General features: G+C 41.0%; 1 long non-coding RNA gene across 1 annotated transcript; it reads right to left on the bottom strand.

Moving 5' to 3' along the window:
* Positions 1 to 2,290: 2,290 nt before the first annotated feature.
* LOC125917662 (uncharacterized) lies at positions 2,291 to 4,254 on the bottom strand. The gene is made up of 3 exons (XR_007456257.1): positions 3,995 to 4,254; positions 3,635 to 3,737; positions 2,291 to 2,503 (listed from the first exon to the last, which is right to left on the bottom strand). It is a non-coding gene; the product is annotated as an uncharacterized LOC125917662 (long non-coding RNA).
* Between the last annotated feature and the right edge of the window lie 17,659 nt (positions 4,255 to 21,913).

Genomic DNA, 21,913 nt, shown 5'->3' with positions numbered 1-21,913 from the left:
TAAATATTGTTAAAATGTCAATACCACCCAAAGCTATCTACACATTCAATGCAATCCCAATCAAAATTGCACCAGCATTCTTCTCAAAGCTAGAACAAGTGATCCTAAAATTCATATGGAACCACAAAAGGCCCCGAATAGCCAAAGTAGTATTGAAGAAGAAGACCAAAGCAGGAGGCATCACAATCCCAGACTTTAACCTCTACTACAAAGCTGTAACCATCAAGACAGCATGGTATTGGCATAAAAACAGACACATAGACCAATGGAATAGAATAGAAACCCCAGAACTAGACCCACAAAAGTATGGCCAACTCATCTTTGACAAAGCAGGAAAGAATATCCAATGGAAAAAAGACAGTCTCTTTAACAAATGGTGCTGGGAGAACTGGACAGCAACATGCAGAAGAATGAAACTAGACCACTTTCTTACACCATTCACAAAAATTAACTCAAAATGGATAAAGGACCTGAATGTGAGACAGGAAACCATCAAAACACTAGAGGAGAAAGCAGGAAAAGACCTCTCTGACCTCAGCCGCAGCAATTTCTTACTTGACACATCCCCAAAGGCAAGGGAATTAAAAGCAAAAATGAACTATTGGGACCTCATGAAGATAAAAATCTTCTGCACAGCAAAGGAAACAATTAACAAAACTAAAAGGCAACCAACGGAATAGGAAAAGATATTTGCAAATGACATATCGGACAAAGGACTAGTATCCAAAATCTATAAAGAGCTCACCAAAATCCACACCCAAAAAACAAATAACCCAGTGAAGAAATGGGCAGAAAACATGAATAGACACTTCTCTAAAGAAGACATCCAGATGGCCAACAGGCACATGAAAAGATGCTCAACATCGCTCCTCATCAGGGAAATACAAATCAAAACCACACTCAGATATCACCTCACGCCAGTCAGAGTGGCCAAAATGAACAAATCAGGAGACTATAGATGCTGGAGAGGATGTGGAGAAACGGGAACCCTCTTGCACTGTTGGTGGGAATGCAAACTGGTGCGGCCACTCTGGAAAACAGTGTGGAGGTTCCTCAAAAAGTTGAAAATAGACCTACCCTATGACCCAGCAGTAGCACTGCTAGGAATTTACCCAAGGGATACAGGAGTATTGATGCATAGGGGCACTTGTACCCCAATGTTTATAGCAGCACTCTCAACAATAGCCAAATTGTGGAAAAAGCCTAAATGTCCATCAACTGATGAATGGATAAAGAAATTGTGGTTTATATACACAATGGAGTACTACAGGGCAATGAGAAAGAATGAAATATGGCCCTTTGTAGCAACATGGATGGAACTGGAGAGTGTGATGCTAAGTGAAATAAGCCATACAGAAAAAGACAGATACCATTTGTTTTCACTCTTATGTGGATCCTGAGAAACTTAACAGAAACCCATGGGGGAGGGGAAGGAAAAAAAAATGAGGTTAGAATGGAAGAGAGCCAAAGCATAAGAAACTCTTAAAAACTGAGAACTGAGGGTTGATGGGGGGGTGGGAGGGAGGGAAGGGTAGGTGATGGGCATTGAAGAGGGCATCTTTTGGGATGAGCACTGGGTGTTGTATGGAAACCAATTTGACAATAAATTTCATATATTAAAATATAAATAAATAAATAAATAAATAAAATAAAATGTACTCAATTTAAAAGAAGGGAGAGAAAAAGGGAGAGCAAAGAGCAAGATGTGACAAGCAGAAAACAAACAGCAAGGCAGATTTAAACCTAAACATAATCAATAATCACATGAAATGCAAATGGCCTAAACACTTCAAATAAAAGGCAGACATTCAGACTGGATAAAAAGCAGTTATTTATAAAAAGACTGGATAGATATAAAATATAAAGACATAAAGGCTAAAACTATAAGGATGGAAAAACATCTATAATGCTAACACCACTCAAAAGAAAGCTGAAGTAATTATATTAGTACCAGACTAGTAGATTTCAGGCCAAAAAATATAATCAAGGATAAAAACAGTCATTTAATAATGATAAAGGGTCAGTTCATCAAGAATACGTAACAGTCCTAAACATTTATGCATCCATTAAGTCAGTCCACCAAAACAAGAATATAGAAAGACGCCTTTCATGGTTAAAATGCAACATCAGCATTCCTGAATCAAAAGTGAACCCTGCCAAAATGGAGCTTAAGATCTTCTTTATGTAATAAGTGGCATGCAATTTTACTAATCAAAGTGCAGTATTCCCCCAAAAGGGTCAAAGGTAGTACTGTGTGAAATGTCAAAATATTTATGACTTCAATGCCAAGTCTGATCAAAGTGATCTAAGGTTGACTCACCTTTCATATTGCCTATCTCGTGGCAATGAAGCACCCCAATGTCGAAAGTCCATGATTAACATAAGTAAAAGGAGGCAGGATATGAAGAAGAGTCCTAGGAATGCCACCCTCTGGCGGGGAAATGGGTTCACTGTGGGCACAGTGAAGTACCAGAAGGCTGGGCAGAGGTAGGAAAAACTGATCCTGAAATGAGACAAACATTAGTAAGAAAAGTCTCTACATGTGAGTGCCAAAAAAAAAAAGGCTTTTAAACTGTATTAAAGCCCTTCCTGATAAAGGCAAAAATTTATGCCACCACCAGTCTATAGAAGTTTTTTAGTCTCAAATTTTAGAAAAGGACCTATATGATTCATGGTGCTTCTACTATAAATCAGAAAAGCCTTATCTTCTCTTTTCCCAATGTCTGCACTTTTGGGTATAATTCAAAGAATTACAGTTCTCATGTTTATGAAAAGATCACTAGTCTCCCTGGTCAACTTCACAACATTGAAGAATCAGAGCAACTACAACATTCCCACCAAGAATGATGTCAAAAAACTGGATAATCTGTATATTTATTCAACTAATTAAAAAATATTTTAATAGGTAATATATGCACATGAAACAAGTTTAAAAGGATATATAGTGAAAAATGAGTCTTTTGCCTTAACCTAGCACTTCCTACTGAAAGGCAAGCACTGCTACCCTGTCTCTACGTATATTTCCAGGGGTATTCTATGTTTACACGAGCATAAATATATATCAGATATGACAATATGCATGTGTGTATCTCACTCCTCTGGTTTTACACCGTACCTACTGTTCTGCATCTTTCCCCACTTACTCTATTTGACAACTGTTCCATTTGGTACATGTAGATCCACATTAATCTTTTCTGGAAGTTCCAGAGTATCACACCATATGGATATACATATTCAACTATGAATCTCACTTCCTATATTGATTCAAAAGGACCTCGGTCTACTTTCAAACAAACAAACAAAATCTTTGTTTAACCTCCTCAAAAAGCACACAGCCTCACTCAAATGGAAATCTGAAAGAACATTACATTTTAGCACTTTCCGGAGCTGAGCAAGCACTCAGTCTACCACCCTGGGGTTATGGGCTAGAAACTATGGTAGCATTTGCCTAAAAAAAAAAAAAAAAAAAAAAAAAAAAAAGTAACTTTGATCTTCTCCCCATCCATCCGAGGAAGCTGCAAAGTCCAGATGCAGCAGTAGGGCAAACCTCACTTGTAAAAACCTCCCAGGGCCCCTCAACCTATCTGCCACCCCCAACTGAGCCCCTAGCTGAGGAGAAAATGTGCAGCCTTACCTAGCCATGGGATCCCTTCAGTGGTCTCAGTGCCTGTCACCTCCTTTTCTTTTTGCCCTGAGAAATGGGTCTCCTTGTCTCAGGCATCTCCTAAGTCTGCAGCCTGTTAAGAGTTCGTTGGGTTTCAGGCTTACCTCCAGCAGTGCCCACAGGACTAGACTTCCGAGGGAAGGCCAAGGCGCCCACCCACCTACTCCAGATGCGTCCGCTCTTGTTCCTGGGGCCCAGCTGACTCTAAGCCGGCTCCCGGGGAGCCGGGCATTCTCGAGGAACCGGCGCTCCCCCGGTGGCGGGGGTTGGAAGACCCACTCCCCCTCCCCGCCTCTCCCAGCCCTGCGGCCCTCCCGCGCTCGCACTCACGGGTCGAGAGTCCCGCAGTCTCCCCTGGCACCGTCCCGCTGGGTTCAGAGCGGTTCCCCAAGGCCTTTAGACCAGCCGGAAAAAACCTTGGGCGGGCGGCGGCGCCACGTCCCCAAGGAAACCGCAGGGAGCCAATGACTGACAGGAGAACCGCGGAGAAGAGCCCACCCTCCACCCAGCTGGAGCAGCCTGCGAACTTGCTCCGCCAGCCCCACGTCCTTTCGCCAGAGTGGCCAATCCCCAAGAACGTTCGGCCTCTAATCCCCGCCCCGGGATTTCGAGCGCGTCCAATCCGGAAGGGCGTCGTGCCGTAGCTCCGCCTCGATAGACCGGCGTTGGGCGCACAGGTGAGCTGTGTCGAGCGGTGGGTGGACCCTCTGCGCCAGCTGCGCTCTCGGCGGTGGTGCTGTTTCTTAGCTGGTTGCTTTCTACGTTGCCGCTTCCAGAATTGTGCAGCTCGGGTGGGTGGATCTTGGAGTGGCCGCGAGAGAAGTGCATCCCTTTCCCACAACCAGTTGGAGGTATTGTGTCCACCAGCCCTGATCTCCGGAATCAAACCTTCGCTATAGCCTCCTAGACTCGTGCCCTGGCCTCTTTGTCTTGTCCTGTTAGAGAAGCATAAACTGAGACCACATCGTCTATACCGAATCGCTTATATCTATTCATTCAGCATTCATTGAATGTTTGTGTGCCATACATGAGCCGCTGTGCCCCTGCTCTCCCGGACCTTACAGTAATACAAACAAAGGTAATGTTTCCTTAATGTTTTTCCTCCTTGCTTACACCAGCCGTTTCTCTCATTTCCAGGAGGGAGCCGTTTGTACAGGATAAAGTCCAAGTCCTTACAAATGTGGCTTATACGTGGCAGTCCACGACCCTCCCATGCAGCTTCTGCTTTTCACCTCCCTTATTATACCTCAGAAACGCACATCTATCTGTGGCTTCTGCTCTCTTAAGCTTTGCTCATTCGACCTCCTCCACCCTTCCATCTGCCTCGAATATCCTTCCCCCAACTTAGCCAAGCCAACGCATACTCATCCCTTACTACTCTCAATTTAAGGGTCACCTCCCCTAAAAGTTTTACTTGACCTACAACCCCGTCATATATACCTATTGTTTCTCTTGCCACATTGAATTACAATTTATGTGTCTGTCTGTTCCAATAGAATATGCTTGAAGGCAGAGACTATCTGCTTCCACAGCAGTGCTGGGCACTGCCTGGCACACAACACAGCTAATATATGACAAGTAAGTGAATGACTGGAAATAAATGAAGACCACCCAAATGAGATTAAAAAGAAAAAAAGAGGCTATTTATTCTACACCTGCTATAGAAGGCAGTTAACCACCATCACTCATGTCTGGCAGAGACCCAAAGGCTGTCAGGGGAATGGGAAAGCTTAAACTGAAGAAAAAAAAAAAAGAAGAAAGAAAAGTTTCATGTATGCTCTGACTTGAGAGTGTTAGCATGGGGAAGGCGGTGGTGGGCTTACTAGGAGCAGGGCTTCTTATGTGATTGTGGAGAACATATTTGGCTTTCTCATATTTGGTCCTGAGTTAGAAGGTAGGGAAGAGAATTGAACAGTAGTGAGAACTCTGGGATGATTGCTGTAGAGGTTATAGGTCACAATTCTAATCGTCATATATGGTCTGACATTGTCCAGTTTGTATGTTCAGGCTCTCCCCACTATTGTTTTTTTACCTCCTTTACTCTGCCAGCCTGGATGGGCTTCCTAACTTGCCTTTCTCCCTTCAATTCTTGGTTCTCTTTTCTTTGTCTTTCAATCCCTACTCTGCTTCAGGTGTTATATTTTATCGGGGCCCCCAGAAATCACATTGGGTAGAATAGTTTCATAAAGTTAGGATTAACTGCAGAATCATACAAATATCAGATATTTTTATTATGCCAGAGCCTGGTTCAGGTGGACATGGGGAAAAAATTAACAAATGTTTGGAATATATATTTTTTAATTCTCTTTTTTTAAGTTTTACTTATTTAAGCAATCTCTCCACCCAACATGGGGCTCAAACTCATGACCCTGAGATCGAGTCACGTGCTCTTCTGAATGAGCCAGGCAGGTACCCTATATTTTTTTAATTCTTCAATTTGCCTGCCAACTGTGTAGTATTGTCTAACCTATGTATATTTCAAACTCCAGTGGTCCACTAAACAGGTATTGTTGAGTGGAATGGAGTTCCTATTTATGTTATGTTTTAAACAGTAATTAATTCATGTGATTTATGAACTATATTAACTTAGAGCTTGAAGGTACATTGAAACATCTTATAACTTACATTTCATAACTACTGTTATAAAACAGAAAGAAACCTACATTTTAATCCCAACATCTCATTATACTTTCTTTGCCCATTTCGTTTGGATAATACTTCCTTTAGTAAGGCCATATGCATTCAGTAATTTGTAGAGCATGATTCTTTACAAAAGCCCACAATGCTTATCTGATTAACAGCTCACAGGGCTGAGTTCTGAGGTTTCCAGTCAGGAGGCCAAAAAAAGTAGGTTGAGATCACTTCCCCATCTCATTTGCTGTAACTCTCAACATGTTGAAACCAATTACAGAAATCCGTATTTCAAAACAGGTCTTTAACTGCTTTTTAAAGACTTGTCTACAATTACATTTACAATTTGCTCAAGAAGTCCTTGATTTCTTGACCCAGCTGTGAGTAAAATCAGCCAAACCAGTCCCACGCTCAGTATCAGTTGTCTATATCACTTTATTTCTTCTTAGTTCTTCTTCATTCCATACTCCATCCTGCCCTAATCTCTAAAGGAGTTGAAGTATTGTGGTCTTCAATCTCCCTTCCAAGTTTACTCATCTTTCTTCGTGTGCCGTGTAGACACCTCATTGTCCACGACCAGACTCATAGTCTCTCCACTCTTACTTTATCCACCCAAACCTCCTCCAGTCATATTCTAACTTTGATGAACTACTGTGTGATTCACCCAAGCAGAAATTTGCAAGTCATTTTAGGATTTCTTCCTTCTACTTCCTTTCTGCTGTAGGAGAGCAAAATTTGCCACCCCAAAATGTGTCTCTTTCACATGTGGATTATTTTATGCTGATTATTTTTAACAGAAGACTCGGGAAGAACTTTTCAAAATCCACCCCCCCCCCCAACTGCCTAAAAGAATTTGGAGAGAGGACCTGCTCCAGGACGGGAGCTATCAGCATAAATAACTACAGTATAATATGAACCAGGTGTGGTAGAGAGGAACTTAGCAAAGTCTGTTTATTAGAATTCCTTTCTGTGTCCCATTTTTTCTGTGTGGCCCAGCAAACATTTGTTTACCAAACATTTACTCTTTTTCATCTTCCTGTGAATTGTCCTCCTTCCCTTTGATGTCCCAACTCAGAATGGCATAGAAGCCTCAATTGCCTGACTACCTGTGGGCCTCACAGTCTCATAGGATCCCTATATGTATGTAATTAAATTTGATTTTCTACTGTTAATCTGTCTCATGTCAATTTAATTCTTATATCAGCCAAAAGAATCTTGAAGGGAATAGAAAAATTTTTCCTCCACAACACCTATTTCATCCAGTTAGTGACTAGTTGTTCTTAATTCAAATGCCCAAAATCCTCTGCAAAATCTTCTGATGAAGCGTTCTAGCTGGTGGCCCTGCATCCAGGCTCATGCCTCTCCTTAGTGCCCCTTCATTCTGATATAGTGAAATATAATCATGCTAATTCCTATTTTAAAATCCTTGTGTTTCCCCATCCCAATGGGATACAGTTCAGTTTCCTTGGCGTGGTGTAGCAGATTCTGCTAACTGCCTACCCAAAAAGCCAACAATCTCTCTTCCACATTATTAACAGAATCCCAATTTTATTCTTGTAACCACACTGCTATGCTTGGCCATATGCTTGAAGAGTACTAGGCTCCAGTCCCAGCCAGAAGGAGTAAACCGTGAAGGGTCTAAGTCAATCATGGTGTTCCACTCCCTAACCAAATATTGAGCCTGGGCATATGATGCAATTCTAACCAAGGATACTGAAGGGAAGCCAGCTGTTGGGAGGAATGGGAGGAGGGAAAACATTTCTGGGAGAGGTTTTCCCCAACTTAAAAAGATTATAAAAAGTTGACATAATGAGAATGAGAATAGAAAGCCCCTTTTCTACCCCCAGAAGAAATCTTTTTTTTTATATGAAATTTATTGTCAAATTGGTTTCCATACAACACCCAGTGCTCATTCCAACAGGTGCCCTCCTCAATACCCATCACCGACCCTCCCCTCCCTCCCACCCCTCATCAACCCTCAGATTGTTCTCAGTTTTTTTAACATTTATTTATTTTTGAGACAGAGAGAGACAGAGCATGAACGGGGGAGGGGCAGAGAGAGAGGGAGACAGAATCGGAAGCAGGCTCCAGGCTCTGAGCCATCAGCCCAGAGCCCCATGCGGGGCTCGAACTCACGGACCGCGAGATCATGACCTGAGCTGAAGTCGGACGCTCAACCGACTGAGCCACCCAGGCACCCCATCAGTTTCTAAGAGTCTCTTATGGTTTGGCTCCCTCCCTCTCTTTCTTGTTTTTTTTCTTCTTTCCCCTCCCCCATGGGCTTATCCCCAGAAGAAATCTTAAGGATATGATGGCTGGAGCTTCTGTAAGCATCTTACAACCATAAGGTGGGGGGGGGGGGGGGGCGGGGGGGGGCGGGAGTTGTGGGAAGCCTGGGAATAACAGAATAGAAACACAGAAAAATCCTGGGTGCTTGGTAACATCATTAACATCATTGCTAACTTAACCAACCCAGGAGCAGCCCTACCTATGGACTTATTATTTGAGATACTAAATTCACTCCTGCTCTTACTTTTTAAGTCAGTTGAATCAGGGAGTTCTGTCACCTGTACTCTACTAACTGATATATGTGGCTTCCACTGCATGATATGATCTAGCCCCCAATATCCTCTGAACTCCCCAGCAGGTATTCTCACCCACAGCCCTGACATATTTACAGTTCTCAGAATTATGCCTTCTCTTACCTTTGAGCCTCTGTACTTGCTATTGCTTCTGAATAAATGACTTTCTTTCACTTCTTTACCAAATGAAGTCCTACTTATTCTTCAAAACCCAGCCCACATGTCACCTGTGAGCTCCCCCAGTGAGCCTAGGGGTTTCTTTTTCTCTGCTCTTGTACCACTTTGCTCATGGATGTTTCTATCAGAGCAAGAATAATTGTTTTAAAAGCTGGCAGCTGTGTGAGTGGACTTGGTACCAGTTGGCCTGGTAGGAAGACAGAGTAGCTAGGTTTTGGAGCTTAAAGGGTATGTTTGGTTATGGAAAGTAGGATCCCCTGGGTTTAGCCTGGATGGGAGAGGTTTAGACCAAGAAGACTCTAGTTACTCTGCATAATAAAATACAGGATTTTGAGCATTCCCTCTAGAGACTAGGTTTGGTGAGCCCTAGTAAGAAAAAAGAAAAATACATGAAAAAAAAGGGGGGACCTGTGCAAGGTGCCCATAGACAAGAATGAAGAGAATGGCCCATGAGGGAGTTTCTGCATTATTTTTCTATAGCAGCATCACAAATTACCCCCAAACCTGGCAGCTTAAAACAACAATAAGCATGATTATCTCTCACAGTCTCCATGGATCAGGAATTCGGGAGCAGTTCCGCTCAGGGTCTCTCATGAGGTGGCAATAAAGATGTCAGTTGGGGTCATGTGAAGTCTTATCTAGGGCCAAGGGATATATTTCTAATATGGCATACGTACATGCCTAGCAAGAGGGGATTGGCTGTTGGTGGGAGGCCGCAGTTCCTCTCCACATGGACTCTCCCAGGGGTGCTTGAGTGTCCTCATGAAACAGCAGCTGGCAGCTCCCTTCTCCCAGAGCCAGCCGAAAATAAGTGCCAGGTAAAAACTCCACCCCTTTTATTACCTAGCCTCAGAAGTCAAGTGTCTTCACTTCTGCTAATATTGTTTGTTAAAAGCCAGCCCACATTCAAGGGGAGGGCCATTAGGCTCCACCTTTTGAAGGCAAAACTATCAATTTTCAGACATATTTTTAAATCAGCACAGTTCCCAAAGCGAGGTGGTCAGGGGAATTTCAGATAATATTGTTGACTTCTAGGGTTCAGCTCTGAGTTCCGTGCTATGTTATAATCCTCTCCATGACCCCATACTTTCAGCAAAAGTCTGAAGACACTATAGCCATGTGTTGGAGTACTTTGAGGCATGAAGGCATAGCAGTGCAAAAAGATAATAGCAACTGCAGGATGTGAATTAACAAGGAGGATGATTGAAAAGTTGACAGAGGCAGGAAATCAATGGCACAGGTCATTGAGAGAAGTGAAAGGCTACTCTTCAGAGATGCCAGCAAGAGAGGTGGGGGGCAGTATGGCAAACTCAAAAATGCCCACCGTACTTGCGATGGAGGCATGGGTATTGATCCCCAACTCTTGGTATCCATTCCAGTTTGGATGTGGGCACCTTATCCAGGCCTAGCCCCTGTGCATTTGAGGATTCCGACTCCACCACTGGCTCTAGGGGTGGGACATGCAAAATTATGCAAAATCCCATCCCTTGGCCACAGCCATTTTTGTCAGGAGTGGCCAGATAGTTAAATTCCAGACAAAGAAATGTTTGCTGGGACAAATAAAAAAATTATTGGCTTTCCTAAGAGAGTGTTTGAGGGAGCAATTCTCTCTCTGCCCCACCCCCTCCACTCCCTAGATTGTTGATGACATGATTAACTGAGTCAAACCAAACCTGAATTCCATTCTGTCTCTGGACATCCAGTTATATGAGCTAACAAATATCTTTTATTGTTTAAGTCAGTATGAAATGAGTATTATTTTTTCCTTTTTTTTTTTTTTTGTATGTTGGATAATTTTCACAACTAAAACGTAGAGAGAAAACTGTATTAGATAACATTTTTCAACTACCAGGCTGGCAAAAATTAAAATGTCTGATAATACACTGTTAGCAAAGGGGTAAAAACCCTTCCATTCTTCCAGATCCTTAGGCCCAAAATCTTGGAGTTATCCTTAATCTGTGCCTTGCTCCTGTTGGCACTACTTTAAAAATGTGTCCAGAATCTAGCCATCGCTCACTAACCTCATTGCCACACCCTGGTCCAAACTACTATTATTTCTTCCTGAAATATTGCGTTAGCCTCCTGACTAATCTTTCTGTATCTATCCTTGCCCCCACAGGCTATGCTGAATGCTGCAACTGGTGTGATCCTCTCAAGCATAAGCCAGGTCATGTCACTCCTCCAAACTCTCCAGTAGCTTCTCATCTCAGAGTAAAAGCCCTAGTCCTCATAACCTACAACACGCACACCTCTTAACTCTCAAACCTCATTTCTCACTGTTATTCCCTTCGCTTACTTTACTTTAGCCACATGGGCCTCCTTACTGTTTCGAGAACATGATAGGTCCTTTGTTCCTTTACGTTTTTTGTAATTTCTGTTCTCTTCTCCAGAGTTATTATAATCTACTCTCCCTACCTAGTGCCTTGCTGTCTTCAGTCCTTATTGAAATATTTATTTCTCGGTGAGACTCACCCTAACTATTCTATTTAAAATGGTAACTATCCGGAAACCAATTTGACAGTAAATTTCATATATTAAAAAAATAAATAAATAAAATAAAATAAAAAATAAATAAATAAATAAATAAATAAATAAATAAAATGGTAACTGTCCTTCCCACCCACATTTCCTACATCACCATTTTACATACAGTATGTTTTACTTATTGGTTTACTGTCTGTCTCCTTACAACTTGAATATAATCTCCATCAGAACAGGAGTTTGGCTCTAAAAATGAATAAGGAAACTCTTTATGTACTGATATGAGAATACCTCAAAGAAATATTGTTAAATAAAGAACTGACAGCTAGTGAAATACCTCATAAAACATATAAAAACTAACTTGAAGTAGATCATAGTCTTAAAAGTAAGAGCTAAAACTGCAAAGCCTGTAAAGGAAAAAAAATAGGAAATCTTACTGACCTTGAGTTTAACAAAGATTTCATAGATTCAACAGCGAAAGCAAGATCCACAAAAGTAACTTAAAAAATTGGTCTTCATTCAAACCAAGATCTGCTCTTCAAGAGACACTGCTAAGAGAATAAAAAGATGAGCCACACACTGGGAGAGAAAATAACGGCAGATCATATATCTGATAAAGGACTTGTATCTAGAACATAAAAAGAATCCTCAAAACTGAATAATAAGGAAACAAACAACCCAATTATAAACAGAAGATTTAGACACTTAACAAAAAAAAAGATATACAGATGGCAAATAAGCACACGAGATGTTCAACATCATTAGTCATGAGGGGCATGGAAATTAAAACTACAATGAGATACCACTACATACCCACTAGAACGGCTATAATCAAAAAGACAATAATTGCCAAGAATGTGGTACCATGTGCTACCATGTCATGAGGACCCTTAGCATCTTTCTGGAGAGGCCCACGTGGAGGGGAACTGAGGCCTCCTGCCAACAGGCAGTATTCACTTGACAGTTGTGTGAGTCATCGTGGACATGGATTCTCCAGCCCCAGTCAAGCCTTCATGTAACTGCAGACCCTGCCGACAACCTGACTACAACTTCCTGAGATACTCCAAGTCCTAATCACTCATCTAAACTACTATCAAATTCCTCACCTACAGAAACTGATAATAAATGTGTATTGCTGTTTTAAGCCACTATGCTTTGTAGTACTTTGTCCCAGAGCAGTGGATAACTAATATACAACCACATAGGATTAAAAGAAATAATATATACATTAGCTGGCACACAGTAAGCCCTTCCTAAAAGTTCACTGTTATCGTTGTTGTGTAAGGCATGCATGGGTTTGTTCTCACCAGCAAATGCAAGTTTCTTGCAGAGGAGGACTTCAGTTCATTCCTTTTTTTGCACTCTCTGCCTCTCATCCTTTTTAATCCCTCAGCACGGTGCTGGGCTTAAAGCAGCAGAAGCCCACTAAGTAACTCAAAGGGAAGGATTGAAATCCAAAGGTGAAACAGTTTTACCTTTGCTACTATAAGGATAACTTTCCACTACCTAAAATATTTGATTATCTCTTTTAGTGCAGTTAATGTAAATTCCTGGGCTTTTATATGTTAGTTTGTAATGAGTAAGCTGTAAAAGCAAGGAAGACTACGGGATGAAGGGGAAAGATTTGGTTAATTAAAAAGAGACAATGAAAAAACAAGGATTGGGTAAGGCAGAAGACCAGTTAAGAGGGTCAGCAATGTAGGATGCCTGGGTGGCTCAGTTGGTTAAACATCTGACTTGATCTTTGGCTCAGGTCATGAGTTTGCAGTTTGTGAGTTCGAGCCCCGAGTTGAGCTCTGTGCTGACAAGTGCAGAGCCTGCTTAGGATCCTCTCTCTCTCTGCCCTGCCTCTGCTCGTGTGCTCTCTCTCTCTCTCTCTCAAAATAAATAAATAGACTTTAAAAAAATGGGGGTGGGTGGGCAGGGAGATGCCTGTAGTAAAAAAGAGTAAAAATGGGAATCACACCTGGAGGACAGCCAGGAAAATCACACTGATAAATCAGGACTTCAGTGTTCATGGGTTTGAGGCCCACATCAGCAGCCACAACTTGTTTGTTGATAATGATGGTGTTGTTTTTATTGTTGGTAATGTTGTTGCCTCCATAACTGTGGCTAGTTACTTTGAGAATATATCCCATATTTATGAAAGATTCAAAGCCACAGAGCAGTAAAAATACATCATATCTACTTAGATAAATACCCCAAGCTTCATCCCTTGCTGCCAGCTTATCTTCTTTGTATGTCATGGATAATAGACCATTACATTCTCTGATAATATTCAAGGAAAGTTTTGCAATTCTAGCCATTTTATTTAAGGAATTAAAGATCTTTAAATCTACTCTTTATGGTACGAAGTGCATACAATAATTGAGGACACACATGACATGGACCCAAAGTACAGATATTATTGTTAGGAGAAAAAAGAAGGCTTATTTGTGAGGTATCCCACATTTGGTGCTCTAGTCTAGCAACAGGTTATGCAAACAAGCAAAGGGCGTGGTCATCTTGGTTTCTTGCTTGGCAGCTAGGTGACATGTTGCCAGTGATTTCTGTGATGGCTAGATGACAGTCAAAAAGTAAAATCAGGTAATTATAATGATAGTAATAGTAATCAACCTTTGCTGAGTTCCAACTATATACTGATATTAGAGTAACAACTTTATTCTTTCTCTGATTGAAACCTCAAACAATCCAAAAAAATACATGTGATTACCATTTTACAGAAGACGTAACTGAAGTTTAGATCATGTCATGGAACTTCAGCTACCCTGTGCTACCCTCCTGCTTCTCATTTTCTGACAATTGTGACCAAGGTAAAGTCAGGATGAGTCAGAGATAAGGCTCTTGTTTCTAACTTAAAAAAAAATAATAATTTTAACTAACTCTATTTTGGTGGTTTATTACCTTGATCTAGAAAGGCAACAGACTGTGGTTAAGTTTTCAGACTAGTGTTTGAGACCTGGTTTCATCACTTACTAGCTGTGTGGCCTTGAAGAAGTCATATTCACTTAATTTCATTTTCTTATCCATAAAGTAAGAATAATAACTCAACTTTCAGGGTTGCTGCCCTCAATCTTTCTTCACAGCAGCCACAGCGACCTTTTCAAAATCCAAAGTGGACCATGTTATCTCACTTCAACTTAAAATTCTGCAGTGAGATCCCATTTTTCTTAAGATATAAACTGATCCCCTTAACATGACTTTCAGAGCCTCTCATGGTCTGGCCCCTAATTAACCCCAGGCTCATCTCAAAACTATGCTTCCCCCTGCCCCAAGTCATTTGGCCTAATCCTCTAATTACAGGACTTAGGCAGTATGACGTTCTCCTTGTCCAGAAGGCTTTGCCACCCTTACCCTTTTTGCCCCCCACCTGTCTGACTTCGCTTAATTAACTCTTCTCATCTTTAAGATCCTATTTCAAATGTGACCTTTTAATAAACCTTTACAAGTAGTAACAGGGGCTCTCTTTCCAGCCCTGGCTCCTGAACTCACTGTAGGGCTGTTGCTTCCAAGAGTGCTTCCCAGAATTAATGCCAAGATCAGGAAAGGGATGAGTTTTGCGAGCACCCTGTTGGGTGGCGTCCCTGGCTACAACTGCCAGGACACCTGGGAGAGTTAGGCCTTGGGCTGGAGGGAGCTAGTGAGGGTACTGGAACTTGCTGGATGAATCATTGCCACCACCTAAGGGGAGACATAGCAGCTCAGGCCTAAGATCCACAAATGTCTCATTCATTTTTTATTCAAATAAGTGTTACCAAGTACTCACAGAGTTTGAAGTGCAATGCTATTCTGAAGATATAAAGAGGCGGGGGGGGGGGGGAGAAAGTTAAAAGATGCTCCTGCCCTGATGGGGTTTACCATCTATTGTGATATAGACATTAATGAAATAACTTTATACACATATGCAAAATTACAACTATCTAAGTTCTACAAAGTAGAGGACCTGAGGCATGTGATGGGGGAACTGATCAGTCTGGGGCATCAGGAAAATAATGATTGAATTGGACTATGAAAACAATATCAGATTTTGATGAATAATTACCTACACAAAAAGTAAAATTTTACTGGAATATACCTCTTAGTAGATGGATGGGGCTTTTAGAACATTTTAGATTACATCATGGATCATTAGATGACTATTATTTTTTGGTAGAGTGAGATGGAGTCCATCACCAATTCTTGTCCTATTTTTTGTTATTATAGGTAAGTATCAAGAAACCTTTTTACATAAATAAGCGAATGCAAGCAAAACAAAACAAAACAAAAACCAGGTAAGTGAATGAATGGAATTTTGCCAAATCTTTGTCACAATTTTTCCATCTCCCTAAATTTTGTTAAAGGGTTAGGAACTATCTCATTTGCAAAAGGACATGTTACTCAATTGAGTAATCTCTTTCTCAGTCTCTGGAAATAACACCAAAGTCAAGTGACTTATCAAGTGACTATTAATTGTTCTTGTTTCTCTGTCACTTAAAGCCATTCTGGTTTTGGAGCTAAAAACCCCAAAACATTGGTTGTGTTTCATAATTTTTCTTGTTGATTGCAAACAAAGACCTATATCAATTATTTAGGTCATGCTAAAGTCCCTTAAGAAGACATTATAGATGGGTAGAAATTAGAAAAATATTATATGTAGATTTGTAATTTCAAGATTTAAACAGTAAGTTTAAAATTATTTGACAGAATTAAAAGGACATGTCACCATCTGAGGAGACTTTTTAAAAAATTTTTAATGTTTATTTTTGAGAGAGACAGAGACAGAGAGTGAGCAGGGGAGGGGCAGAGAGAAGGAGACAGAATCTGAAGCAGGCTCCAGGCTCTGAACTGCCAGCACAGCGCCCGACATGGGGTGACTCAAACCCAAGAACTGTGACATCATGACCTGAACCACCCAGGCACCCCTCTTTTTTGTTTTTTTAATGTTTATTTATTTTTTGAGAGAGAGAGAGAGACAGACACAGAGTGTGAGTGGGGGAGGGGCAGACACACACACACACACACACACACACACACACACACACACACACAGTATGAAGTAGGCTCCAGGCTCTGAGCTGTCAGCACATAGCCCAATGTAGGGTTTGAACTCACAGACCAGACTGTGAGATAATGACCTGAGCTGAAGTCAGATGCTTAATCAACTGAGCCACCCAGGTGCCCCAGGAGATGGTAATTCTATTAAATGAAACTGTTTCCTAAAGCTCGGGGTTATTATATCTTAAATTATATTTGGGGTACATTTTGTCTTACCAGGTATATAAGTAGATGCTTTTATGAGTGCAGTTTTATCTACTGCATCATCTACTGGAAATAAACAGTCCTGGGGGCAGCAGGGCTTACAAAAAAGTGTAAAAATAATTACTTGAGGGCATTACTTACAGAATTTACATGTTTCTGTCACAGTAGTAAGGGCATGATAGAAATGCATAAATGAGGAGGAAAATGAGTGGCAGTTAAGGAGATTGGTGCCCAAAGAAGAGTAAATATGGATTTACTGTATCAAATAATACTTTTTTTCCTGTGTTGTTTCAACTCAATTTGAGTATGAATTAAACAGAAACTTCCTCCTAGACAAGAACCAGTGAAGCAAAGTAATTTTTCTGGATTTTTGCCTGTGAGCCACAGATGAGATTATGTTTTTCTTAGATCAAAATTAGTAATTTTCCTTGTTTTGGCTTTTTTTTTCTTTCACAAATAAGATCCCTTAGGAGAAGCTTTAAGAAAAAAGAATAGTGTGATTGCAGTAACTAGCCCCCCTCCAAAGTAGATGTGCAAAGGGTTACAGTTTATTGCTTAAAGGCTGATGAAACCCAAGTTCCAAAAGAAAATACTCTTCAACGTATCCCAATTAGACCTTTTAGTTTGTTAAGAACAGCTTTATTGAGATGTAACTTACATGCCATAAAATTCACCCAATACAGTGGGTTTTAGTATATTCACAGGATTGTGCAACCATCACGATATGATACAAATTTAAAACATTTTCACTGACCAAAAAGAAAGTCTGTATCCATTAACAATCATTTCCCAGATCTTTCACTTTTGTCCAAGGTAGATTTTCTTCAAGTTGATGTGAGGCAGGCAATCCAGGAGTTGTATAAGTGGTTTAGAGCTGCTGTTTGTGGAGTCGGGCATAAATATTTGAGAGGATAACAAGATACTAGTTTATTCAGCTCATCTGTTGGGTGCTAGCCGATCTTGTTTTTTTAAAGTTGAGGTGAAAGTCATGTAACAAAGTAACCATCTTTTTTTTTTTTTTCAATGTATATTTTTGACAGAGAGCATGAGCAGGGGAGGGGGTAGGGGAGAGAGACAGGGAGACACAGAATCTGAAGCAGGCTCCAGGCTCTGAGTTGTCAGCACAGAGCCCGATGAAGGGCTTGAACTCACAAACCGTGAGATCATGACCTGAGCCAAAGTCAGTCACTTAACTGACTGAGCCACCTAGTAGCGCCAGAAAGTAACCATCTTAAAGTGAACAATTCTGTGGCATTTAGTGCATTCACCACGTTATGCAACCAACACCTTTACCTACTTCCAAACCATTTCATCACCCCAAAAGGAAACCCTGTACCCATCAAGCAGCTTCTCCTGTCTCATCACCACTACCAATCCGTGTTCTATCTCTGTGGAGCTACATATTCTGGATATTTCATATAAGTGGAATCACATTTGGCTTCTTTCACTTAACATATTTTTGAGGTTGATTCACATTGTAGTAGTATATATAGATCACTATTTTCATTCCTTTTTACATCTGAATTATATTGTGTGTATATACACAATTTGTTTATTCATTCTATTGATAGACATTTAGACCGTTTCCACGTTTTGCCTATTGTGAAAAGTGCTGCTATGGAATAAGCATGTACACGTACTTGTTTAAGTACCTCTTTTCAATTGTTTCAGATATATCTAGGAGTGAAGTGGTGGGTCGTATGGTAACTCTGTTTAACTTTTTGAGGAACTGCTGAACTGTCTTCCACGGTGACTGAACCATTTTACAGCAATGTGTAAAAGACTCCAATTTCTCCACATCCTTGTCAACACATATTTTCTCCCATCCAAGTACTAACCAGGCCCGACCCTGCTTAGCTTCCGAGATCAGACGAGATCGGGCGCGTTCAGGGTGGTATGGCCGTAGACTCAACAAGTATATTCTGTGTTTTTGATTATAGCCATCCTAGTGTGTGTGAAATGGTATAGCTAATACTCTACGTTGACAAAAGAAAATGTTTTTAGTACAAGCATGAATATTCAAGAAAAAACAAAAGATGAATTTACTTTGACATATTTCCTTTTACTTGAAGGCATGATGTTGATCTGTGAAAATTAAACAGGTACTTTCCCTATACTTCTAGAAGTTATGCAAAATGTAAAATTAAGACCAAAGTTGAGACATGAGTAAATGAAGAGCATCACTCAGCTTTCTTGCTTCTGACCAGAGAGGGAACACTGTACTATATTTATAGCATATCATTTCTTCCCAGCGCACATTTTTATAAATCTTGAATATTCTTGTCCCAAGATAGATAAGACACAGAACTTGCCATGATGTGTCAACTGAGTGAAATAAGGCACTACCGCCTTTAACATTTAATTATGCTTTTTTTGCTTTATTCTAAAGAGAATCTCCCTCAGAAACAATGTATTCTTTGATAATACGTTGTGGTTAAATTAAAAACCCATTATGCTACTGTACAATATATATGTACCCCAAATATCCCACAAGGACCAAAATATCCATTCCTAAAGACATGTTTTGCCCTAATGGAAATATACTTAAGTCAGACAAACACATGAAATCTACAGTTGTACCTTGATTGAAGGGGGCCTTGCTGGCACCAGGACTACCTGGTGGCTTAGCTACCTGGAGGTTTGTACATACCAGGACAATGAACTATATACCAAGATGAAGGACAGGTGAAGGCACACTTTCCTTTTGTAAGGTGGAAGGACAGACTAAGAAATAGGAGGAAGGAAAGGAGAGCTGCCTCAACTGCTTTCTCAGAAAGATGAATGTTAGGAAAGATGCAGAAGACATGGAATAACAAATTGATTCCCTTGAAACTGTTCCCCACACACCCCCTGGAAATGTCTTCTTGTGTACATTCTCCAGTTTTAAACTGCTCAAACACATATCTTCTTATCCTTTCTCTCCTCACTGACTGCCCCATCTCTGAATTCCTACAGCTTTCATGGTCTACTCATCAGAATTTAGGAATCTATTTCTCTGTAAGTAACTGTAAAGAAGTCAGTGTTATTTGCACGGGTGGCTGCTGGAATCCATCTCATTCTGTATTATACCTCATATGGTCATGTGGGATGGCAGTTCGGGGAAAGAGGGTATTATAAGCTGGAAGTAGTGGGACTTGTTTTGGACCTTCAAGAATAATTTTGGTAAGAACAAAGGGTGAAATGCATTCTAGGGATGAACATGTATCAGGATATAAACCTGGTACTGTAAACAAAGATTCAAATTAACAGCAACTGCTTAAACGAGTTCTCTCATGTACCAGAACGTGATTAGTCCAAAGGTATTACTGTTACTGCCCAAAAGGCAGCAGTTTTCTTCAACCGGTTGCTCTGCCCACCTAAGGTATAGGCCTTGTCTATGTGGCCAAAAATGGTTGACAACTTCTGGGTCTGTATTCTGAAGGACAAGAAGGGAGAACATGAAGAAAATACTCAGAGGACATAATCTTCCTTTTAAAGGCAGAACCCAGATGTCTCATGCCACTTACACTCACATCCCATGAACTAGAACTTAGTCACACAGCTAACACCAGCTGAAGGGGAAGCTGGGGGAAATATGGACTTCAGCTGGACTTATAGCTCCAAACTAAAACTTGAGGTTTCTATTATTAAATAAAATAGATGAAACTTGATAGTGAGACAATGAATAGTCTCATTGGTAGAGGCAGAAAATAAAGACAGTAGAGAAGAGAGAATATGAAAAGCAATGGTCCTAGGAATGTAAGAAAAAATCCTACAATGTCTGACTGAGGAGCTGCAGATATGGGAGCTATTGAGGGCTTCTAAGGAATATCTCCAAGAAGGTTATTTCTCTGTTAGCTCCTTTTTTTTTTTTTTTTTTTTTAGGGAAGTTTAAGGGTTGGTGAGGTGTAGGGCAGCATGTGCAGATGTGTTGAAGGTGGGACGTCAGATAGGGTGGGTTAGGTGCTTGCTATTCTGATGGCATCAGCATCACCTGGGAACTTGTAAGAAACGCAGAATCCCGTCCCCACTAGAGAATTATAATCTGCATTTTAACAAATTCTTCAGGTGACAATTTATCACAGTAAAGTCTGAGCGGTGGCACTGGGCTAGATTATGCTATGGTGTGGAATAATCCCAAAATCTGTTTTAAAGACAAAGATTATTTCTTACTCATGCTGAAAGCCCATCTGAGGGGAAGGGAGTGGCAAGTAAGTGACTTTGCTTCATCATCCTTACTGGGGCACCAGGCTGATGGAGCCTTCTAAACATCACCAGTCATGTGGCAGGGAAGTTCATATGTGGCTCTCACACTTCTCTCATATTTCCTTGGTCAAAGCAAATCCACTGTTATGCATAAGCCATGCCTATCTTTAAGGAGGTGGGAAGAACAATCCTTACCATGTACCTGGAAGGATGGGAATCCCAGAGGTGAAGCCCCTGAAGCCAGGGAATCCCAGAGGTAGGACATTCAAAGGTTCTTACAGTATAGATGTGAAGGTATCAGATACTGGGAAAATGAATCAAAAGGAAGGAAAAAGAAAGCACAAATGCTTCAGAATATTTCTAAAGGATAGCTACAGAAGACCTCCAGCTTTAGAAAAGGAACATTTTGGAGGAATTGGTTGGAGTGGGAAGTGGAAGGGGCTAAGTTTGGAGTGAACATGCCAAGTCAGATATTAAGGTGGATGTTCACCCTCTGCCTATCTCCCCAATCTCATCCTGTGTCACCTCCCCTTTCTCTCACCATGTTCCAGCCACACTCACTTTTGCAACCTTGTTCTCTCCGCAGGGTTATTGTACCTACTGTTTCTTCTGGAATGCTCTTTTCTGGGTTTGTCATTTAGAACTTATCATGGTGTCATCTCCTCAGAAAGGCCTTTCCCAGTCCAACAAACGTAGCCACCTAGTCACACTTTATCACACCTATTTCAGTATCAGAATCATACCTAGAGTTAACTGGTATTTTTGTCTATCACCCTCCCCTCATTAAAAAAGTAAGCTTCATGAGGGGCGCATGGGTGGCTCAGTCCGTTGAGCATCCGACTTCGGCTCAGGTCATGATCCCACGGCCTGTGGGTTTGAGCCCCGCATCAGGTTCTGTGCTGACAGCTCAGAGCCTGGAGCCTGCTTCAGATTCTGTGTCTCCCTCTCTCTCTGC

This window comes from Panthera uncia, unplaced genomic scaffold (assembly GCF_023721935.1).
Source record: "Panthera uncia isolate 11264 unplaced genomic scaffold, Puncia_PCG_1.0 HiC_scaffold_217, whole genome shotgun sequence".
Lineage (NCBI taxonomy): Eukaryota > Metazoa > Chordata > Mammalia > Carnivora > Felidae > Panthera > Panthera uncia.
Note: the sequence above shows the minus strand (reverse complement) of the source record. Positions and strands in the feature narration are given on the sequence as shown.